General features: G+C 33.1%; 1 long non-coding RNA gene across 1 annotated transcript; it reads left to right on the top strand.

Moving 5' to 3' along the window:
• The first annotated feature begins 994 nt into the window (after nucleotides 1–994).
• LOC145798803 (uncharacterized) lies at nucleotides 995–5,291 on the top strand. Its single transcript, XR_014340445.1, has 2 exons — nucleotides 995–1,231; nucleotides 5,033–5,291. It is a non-coding gene; the product is annotated as an uncharacterized LOC145798803 (long non-coding RNA).
• Nucleotides 5,292–8,423: the final 3,132 nt, after the last annotated feature.

Genomic DNA, 8,423 nt, shown 5'->3' on the forward strand with positions numbered 1-8,423 from the left:
ATTGTTTGATTATCGTATCATTAATTTAATGTCATAAATTGTTGGATTCCTGTTAATTTATCCTGTATCCGAGCCGTGTATTCTTGTCGTATTGTATACTTCCCGAATTAATTTATTTTTCAAGTGCGGAGCAGATTTTAGTGGAGCTCAAAATTGAGATTAAAAAAATTTATTAATATAGAGATTTGGGACCCGCCACTGTAATTATTAAATTTGGAGATAGATGTAACATTGTTTATTTTGGAGATAATTGTGCTATAGAATATTTGGAGGATATTGTACCATTTGGAGACGATTTTGTAGTTATTATTTTTTGGAGCAAAACTTGTTTTTTTTTTTTTAAGGCTATCTTAGTGTATTTAACGACCCGGGAGTGGAGTGTCACAAAATGGTATCAGAGCGTAGGGATTAGGTCTTACATGGGATCTGTTGGGTGGTGAGTATTATGAAAAAAAAAAAGGGGTTGATATTTAAGGAAAAAAAAATCATTTTTATATCAGAGTGTGTAGCGGAACCGTGTTATTTGGAGTTTTAGTTGAGATTAAATTTTGGAGTATTACGGATTGGAATTTCGAGGACGAAATTATTTTTAAGGGGGATAGATTGTAACACCCTGTATTTTGAGGTATTAATATTTAGTGAGTGGTATTGGTGATTTATTATTTTAATTTAGTGGTGAGATTTTTAGATAAAAATTTAATTTTAAATTATTTATTTGTATTTATCTCATCTCCTTTGTATCTATCATATTGTTATTTAATAAATCAATTTACCATTCCCCCATCATGTGAAAAGAATGTGGAAAAAGAAAAAAAAAATACAATTAGAAAGAAGACAAAACCGTGGGCTTTACCCACAGTTTTCTCACTTCCCTGACTTGCCACCAAAACCCACCAATTCCATCATTTAACCTTTTCATTTGTTTTAAATTTTTTTAATCTTCTTTAATTCCTTCATTTCCTCTATAAATCAGCCGAGTGTGGGAGCTCCCCACAACCATTTCTTCATTCAGTTCTCCCCTTCTCATAAATTATATAGAGTAGAAGTATTAAGTTTAGATACGGGAGTGCTTAGAGTGAAAATGAGTATTTTATAAAATAAATAAATAAATTGAGAGTTGTAGATTATATTAAACCATACATACTTTATGTTTTAGAAGTTTGATCAAAGCTATTTTTGGAGATCCATGGAGCAATTTCAGATTTATTGTGATGGAATTAATCATTTTAAGGTAAATTCGGGTTGTATACAATATGCTCTTTTTAAATCTCTTTGCAAAGAGTTCTCTTATTTTAAATTATCCTCAATTTGTAATCTACTTGATTATTGTGGTAAAATCATTTGTTGTCGAATCGTTGATATTCTGATCATTTAGTAAAATTCTCTACAAATATTTCAGTATTAAAATGGTGATTTGTCTGACTGAATGACATGGAAATACTCCGTACATGGATCAAGTGAATCTTATTAATTGTTTACACCAATATGCCCGGATAAGCATGGAGCTTGGGTGAGGTGGGTGAATAAATAAATTTATTCACTGGCCATGTACTGAGTAGGACCGAGTATTTGGTCCTAGATAAATTATAGTTGATTTGTTGTGCAATTTGGTAAATTGTTTGATTATCGTATCATTGATTTAATGTCATAAATTGTTGGATTCCTGTTAATTTATCCTGTATCCGAGCCGTGTATTCTTGTCGTATTGTATACTTCCCGAATTAATTTATTTTTCAGGTGCGGAGCAGATTTTAGTGGAGCTCAAAATTGAGATTAAAAAGATTTATTAATATAGAGATTTGGGACCCGCCACTGTAATTATTAAATTTGGAGATAGATGTAACATTGTTTATTTTGGAGATAATTGTGCTATAGAATATTTGGAGGATATTGTACCATTTGGAGACGATTTTGTAGTTATTATTTTTTGGAGCAAAACTTGTTTTTTTTTTTTTTTTAAGGCTATCTTAGTGTATTTAACGACCCGGGAGTGGGGTGTCACAAAATGGTATCAGAGCGTAGGGATTAAGTCTTACATGGGATCTGTTGGGTGGTGAGTATTATGAAAAAAAAAAAAAAGGGGTTGATATTTTAGGAAAAAAAAAATCATTTTTATATCAGAGTGTGTAGGGGAACCGTGTTATTTGGAGTTCTAATTGAGATTAAATTTTGGAGTATTACGTATTGGAATTTCGAGGACGAAATTATTTTTAAGGGGGATAGATTGTAACACCCTGTATTTTGAGGTATTAATATTTAGTAAGTGGTATTGGTGATTTATTATTTTAATTTAGTGGTGAGATTTTTAGATAAAAATTTAATTTTAAATTATTTATTTGTATTTATCTCATCTCCTTTATATCTATCATATTGTTATTTAATAAATCAATTTACCATTCCCCCATCATGTGAAAAGAATGTGGAAAAAGAAAAAAAAAATACAATTAGAAAGAAGACAAAACCGTGGGCTTTACCCACAGTTTCCTCACTTCCCTGACTTGCCACCAAAACCCACCAATTCCATCATTTAACCTTTTCATTTGTTTTAAATTTTTTTAATCTTCTTTAATTCCTTCATTTCCTTTATAAATCAGCCGAGTGTGGGAGCTCCTCACAACCATTTCTTCATTCAGTTCTCCCCTTCTCATAAATTATATAGAGTAGAAATATTAAGTTTAGATACGGGAGTGCTTAGAGTGAAAATGAGTGTTTTATAAAATAAATAAATAAATTGAGAGTTGTAGATTTTATTAAATCATACATACTTTATGTTTTAGAAGTTTGATCAAAGCTATTTTTGGAGATCCATGGAGCAATTTCAGATTTATGGTGATGGAATTAATCATTTTAAGATAAATTCGTGTTGTATACAATATGCTCTATTTAAATCTCTTTGCAATGAGTTTTATATTTTTAATCATCCTCAATTTGTAATCCACTTGATTAGTGTGGTTATTAATAGATTTCGTAAAATTGTTCGTTGTTGAATCGTTGATATTCTGATCGTTTGGTAAAATTCTCTACAAATATTTCTGTGTTAAATGGTGATTTGTCTGGCTGAATGACATGGACATACTCCGTACATGGATCGAGTGAATCTTATTAATTGTTTACACCAATATGCCCGGATAAGCGTGGTGCTTGGGTGAGGTGGGTGAATAAATGAATTTATTCACTGGTCATGTACTGAGTAGGACTGAGTGTTTGGTCCTAGATAAATTATAGTTGATTTGTTATGCAATTTGGTAAATTGTTTGATTATCGTATCATTGATTTAATGTCATAAATTGTTGTTGTTATAGCGATCCCGGGTTTACCCTTGTTATACCGTGATCCGGACATGTGTCCGTGGATGTTGGTAGTTGTTTATTATTTTGTTTACATCCTTTTACTTCGTATTTGAGTTATAGGATGTGTTGGGCGGATTTGTTTCAGATTGGTTGAGTTTAGAAACCAAAACTAGTTGCCCAGGTTTTGGCCTGTACGCTCGAGCGGGGGTGTTGGCGCTCGAGCGGAGATTACACCCTTTCAGTATTTTCCTGTGCAGCGTTGTACGCTCGAGCGTGCTATTGGCCGCTCGAGCGGGGTTGTCTGAGTGCCGCTCGAGCGTAGAGTTGGAAGCTCGAGCGGAGGCCTGGTTCTGCAAAAGTGCTGGGCGAGTGCATTCTGCGCTCGAGCGGGCGGTTGGCCGCTCGAGCGTAAGTCTGTGAGTGGCCGCTCGAGCGGGGTGTTTTACACTCGAGCGGAGACCTGGGTTAAAGTCCCGAATTTGTGACTCTTCAAATCACTTTTTTACTTTCTCTTCTCTCTCTTACTTTTCCAAAATCACCATTGTTGAGCCTCTCACTCTAGACTCTACCTTCTCTCTAGATTTTGATCTAGTAGGAGTGATTTACTCACCTTTGGCCTTTACAAAAAAGTTGTTGATCGTCGAGGGCTTCATTTTAATCTGAAAATCTCGGGTTTTGAAGCACGTTGGGTTTTGTCGTCTTCTCCTTTGGGACTCCGAATTTGAGGTAGGGATATCCTACTCCTCTCTATGGGTTTTGTCTTTAAATATTGGTATTTTGAGATGTTGGGCTTGGTTTGGTAATTTTGTGAAAGTTTGGGGCTTTTGTGTAATTTTACAAAAGTTGGGGTTTTATTCATAATAAACCTAGATGCATGTTTGGCATGAAAAAAATGGAATGATTGTTGAATCATTGATGAAAATGGGACCTAAGGGTTGAAATGTTAATTATGAGAATTGACCTAATTACATTGTTTAATTAATTGGGATAATTAATTGAGAAGAATGAAGAAATGAAATGTTGATTGAATATCCATTGTGCATTTATTTTCTGTTTAGAAATAACTGCTTTGGGCTATCGGTGGAGGATAGTCGTGATTGTTGTAGACAATGCATGATGATTAGGTAAACTGAAACTAATCAATGAAATGTGTCATGGAACTTGACGGTTGATAGAATACATTAATTGTATGTATTGGATGATTGTATATAGAACCAATGTGTTTATATACGTTATGTGTAGAGGAGGAGATAGGGGATGTACTCCGCGGTTTAGGGGAAGATAGGGGATGTACCTCTAAACCGGATAAGTATTGGGAGGAGATAGGGGATGAACTTCGTAGACACAGCTCATATGCTTGTCTAGAGAAGTGAAGATAGAGCTCATATGCTTATCTTTGTGAAGTGTGGATACAGTTTATATACTTATCTGTGAATGTGGGATATTGTTGTTATACATATCTGTTGAGAATGTGGATATAGCTTTTATGCTTATCTGAATGTGAGATATAGTTTTTATACATATCTGTGGAAATGATGATAGAGCTAGCATGCTTATCTGTTGAAAAAGGGAAAATGAAAGGTAACTTAGACTCATAAGTTGTAAGACATAAATATGTGATTTATGTGATTGTATCAGTGTTGACCATCTATCAATTGCTAATATTTTAGTCATTGTCCATGGTTGGTTTAGTGTATTTCTACTGGGCTGTGGCTCACCCTATATGGGAATATCATTTTCAGGTGCAGGAAGCATGCCACCTCCAAGGACATAGCTGGGAGGCTAGTGGCGGACATACTTTTGTCGCTTAACTTTTGATGTATTACATGTAACTTCAAGCCTAGGGCTTAATGTGTAAACGAGTTAGTACTCTTTTGTTGTAACCAAGTGTTAACTTGGAAAGCTGTAAGCCCGTAGGGCATTTTGTTTTTGATAGTAACATGTAATACTTATGTAATGAAACTCTAATGAATAAAAGAGTGTGGTTAGTTTATATGTAAATGCATGTCTTATCTGATGGGTTTATTGTTGTTATTTTGAGGGCGTTACAGTTGTGACGCCCCAAATTTTTTTTTTTGAAACATCAAGGGAAATTAAATAAACAAAATGACTTAATAAACTAAAAAGTTGACATCTTAATAGGGCATTCCAACTCTCGTACATAACCAAAGGTTCAAATAATATTAAATAAAAACTTAACATTATCCAAATACAACATTAATGAAATTATAAGGTCCTTAATAGCTAATATATAGGATAATAAAGTTATTCGACTTTAGCTATGATTTCAAGTCAGCCAAGGCTCTACGTTAGCGTCAACTCCATTTCAGCTTCAATTATTTCCTCGCCAAAACCTGGCATAAAACGTCAGGGCAACAAAAATATATGCCATGAGTTTTGCAACACAGTAAGAAAACATAGCCAACCTACCATTCTTTTTAAGAGAAAAATAATGAGGTTCTAAACATGAGATAACAATATAATTGTTAACATAAATTACAACCATTTGAATAATTTCAATAATTTTAATAAATTAGGTGACACTCGAAATCTCACCAAAGAGATTTAACTTAAATTACAACCATTAGAATAATTTCAATAATTTTAATAAATTAGGTGACACTCGAAATCTCACCAAAGAGATTTAACTTACCAACCACTAAGCATGGCAACGGTTAATTTGAAACCCTCCATTGGTCAAATATTTAAGTGTTACCAACCGTAACTACCAGGGATGCCCACGTCCGGAGTTATATACCCAAGTAGTGGCATCCGTGGTTTGCCCCAAGGAAACGGTCTGCCAGGGGTAAGTAACCTCCCTGTGTGCCACCTGCACATCCACCCTTATTCCAAAACCGAATACCGAAAAGGGTTCAAATAAGTCCCGTGCCATCTTAGAGTTTCGCAACACAATTTACATGAGAATTCTCAAAACTAGGGCCCACCCTGAACAACCGGTATTAACCGTCAATCCCTTGATTTCATACACTCTTTAAAACCAAGACTCACCCTGAACAACTAGTATTAATCCTTTATCAGTAACTTCATATATTGAACACAAATTATTCAAATCTCAATCACTAATAATGTTATACCAACTAAAACATAAAACATTATACATGTCACACAATAATAATTTAATGTCCAAAATTTAACAGACAATTAATTTAAACAATGGTATGAACATAATAACTTAGGTATTAAAATTATAAATAAATTATTTACACAATCCTAAAATTCGTTCAATTGAACAGAATACTCAATGTGGATGTTTAGGTCACTTTTCAGAAAGAATTTCAGAAAAATAAGATGTAAATAATCTTGTAAAATTTCCAGCAATCTTTATGACACAGATTTGTCACATTTCCTTACATTAATTACATGCTTAATTTTATAGATCAAAACCATAATCTAAAAATTTATCATGGAAATAGACTTCTCAATTTTCATCTTTTAGTTAGAAATTACCAGATTTGGCTTAGTGTAGAATTTTAAATAAATTTTTCAAATACATATTAAAATCTGTCTCACCGTTTCAGATTTAGTTAAAATTTTTTATAAATTCGTAGAAAGCTCAAAATTTGTTACCAAACATTTCTGGATAAACTAGACATCATTATCAACAACTTTTTAGAAGAAATCATCTCGAAATTTTGAGTATAAAATCATCTAAAAATTCGGGTAAACATGCTGGCAGATTCAAAATAGATTATTCTCAACACAGTTTCAGATTTAGTTAAAAATTTGTATAAATTCATAGAAAGCTCAAAAATTGTTAAAAACATTTCTGGTTGAACTAGACATCATTATCAACAACTTTGTAGAAGAAATCATCTCGAAATTTTGAGTATACAATTGTCTAAAAATTCGGGTAAACATGCTGGCAGATTCAAAACAGGTTATTCCCAACACAGTTTCAGATTAGTAAACAATTTGTATAAATTCATAGAAAGCTCAAACATTGTTATCAAAATTCATGGTTGAACTAGACATCATTATCAACAACTTTTTAGAAGAAATCATCTCAAAATTTTGAGTATAAAATTGTCTAAAAATTCGGGTAAACATGCTGGTAGATTCAAAACAGTTTAGACAATGTATCATATGTATACAATCTGAAAATTTCAATTATATAAAAAAAAAATGAGAAGGTTGAGAGGGTTTTCTTACCTATTAGCCTTCAAGATCTTCCTTTCTTTAATTTTTTTTTTTTTTTTTTAGCTTCCCATGAAATTCCTTCTAGCAAAGAAAATTGAATAGGCTTCAATACTCTCTTATTTTTCACTCCCTCTCTCTCTTTCTCGACTCTCTCTCTCTCGCTCTCTCTTTCTCCCTCTAGGACTCTCACAGCACATACCCATCAATTGCTAACCCAAACTCCTTAGTTATACACACACACATGCACCTCTCTTCTTTGCTGTCAACACAGCACACGTGCACACACTTTTTGAAGTCCACCTCAACAGTTACATGCACACACACACACAAGCACATTCCTCTTGTTGACACATATTGCACACGTGCACCTTGGTCAAGCTTCCAGCACATCACTTACACATGCACACACAAACAGATTTCTTTGTACACATCACTTACCATTTTGTGACACCCCACTCCCGGGTCGTTAAATACACTAAGATAGCCTTAAAAAAAAAAAAACAAGTTTTGCTCCAAAAAATAATAACTACAAAATCGTCTCCAAATGGTCCAATTCATCAAATATAGTAAATTAGTAATCCATATATGGGTGTATTGTGGTTTATTTAATATTGTGGTAGTCTAATCTTGTAAATTAAAGATCCATGCACGTGTGTGACTTTGGTTTATTTTCTCTGTATCTAAATTATTATTTCATACCATGGTTTAAATAAATTGTTTATTTAAATGCTGTACATGTAGTTATTATTGTGTGACATGTGTAATATTTTATGTTGGGAATTTTAATGAGTTGATATAACATCAATTGTGATTAAAATTTGGAATTATTTGTGAGTAATATCAAAATTAACTGAAATGATTAACGGCATATACAAAGTTAACAATTGACGGTTAATACCAGTTGTTCAGAGTGAGTCTTGGTTTTAAAGAGTGTACGAAATTAAGGGTTGACGGTTAATACCGGTTGTTCAGGGT

The sequence above is a fragment of the Camellia sinensis genome, chromosome 9 (genome assembly GCF_055761805.1).
Source record: "Camellia sinensis isolate YWXY chromosome 9, ASM5576180v1, whole genome shotgun sequence".
NCBI classification, from domain to species: Eukaryota; Viridiplantae; Streptophyta; class Magnoliopsida; order Ericales; family Theaceae; genus Camellia; species Camellia sinensis.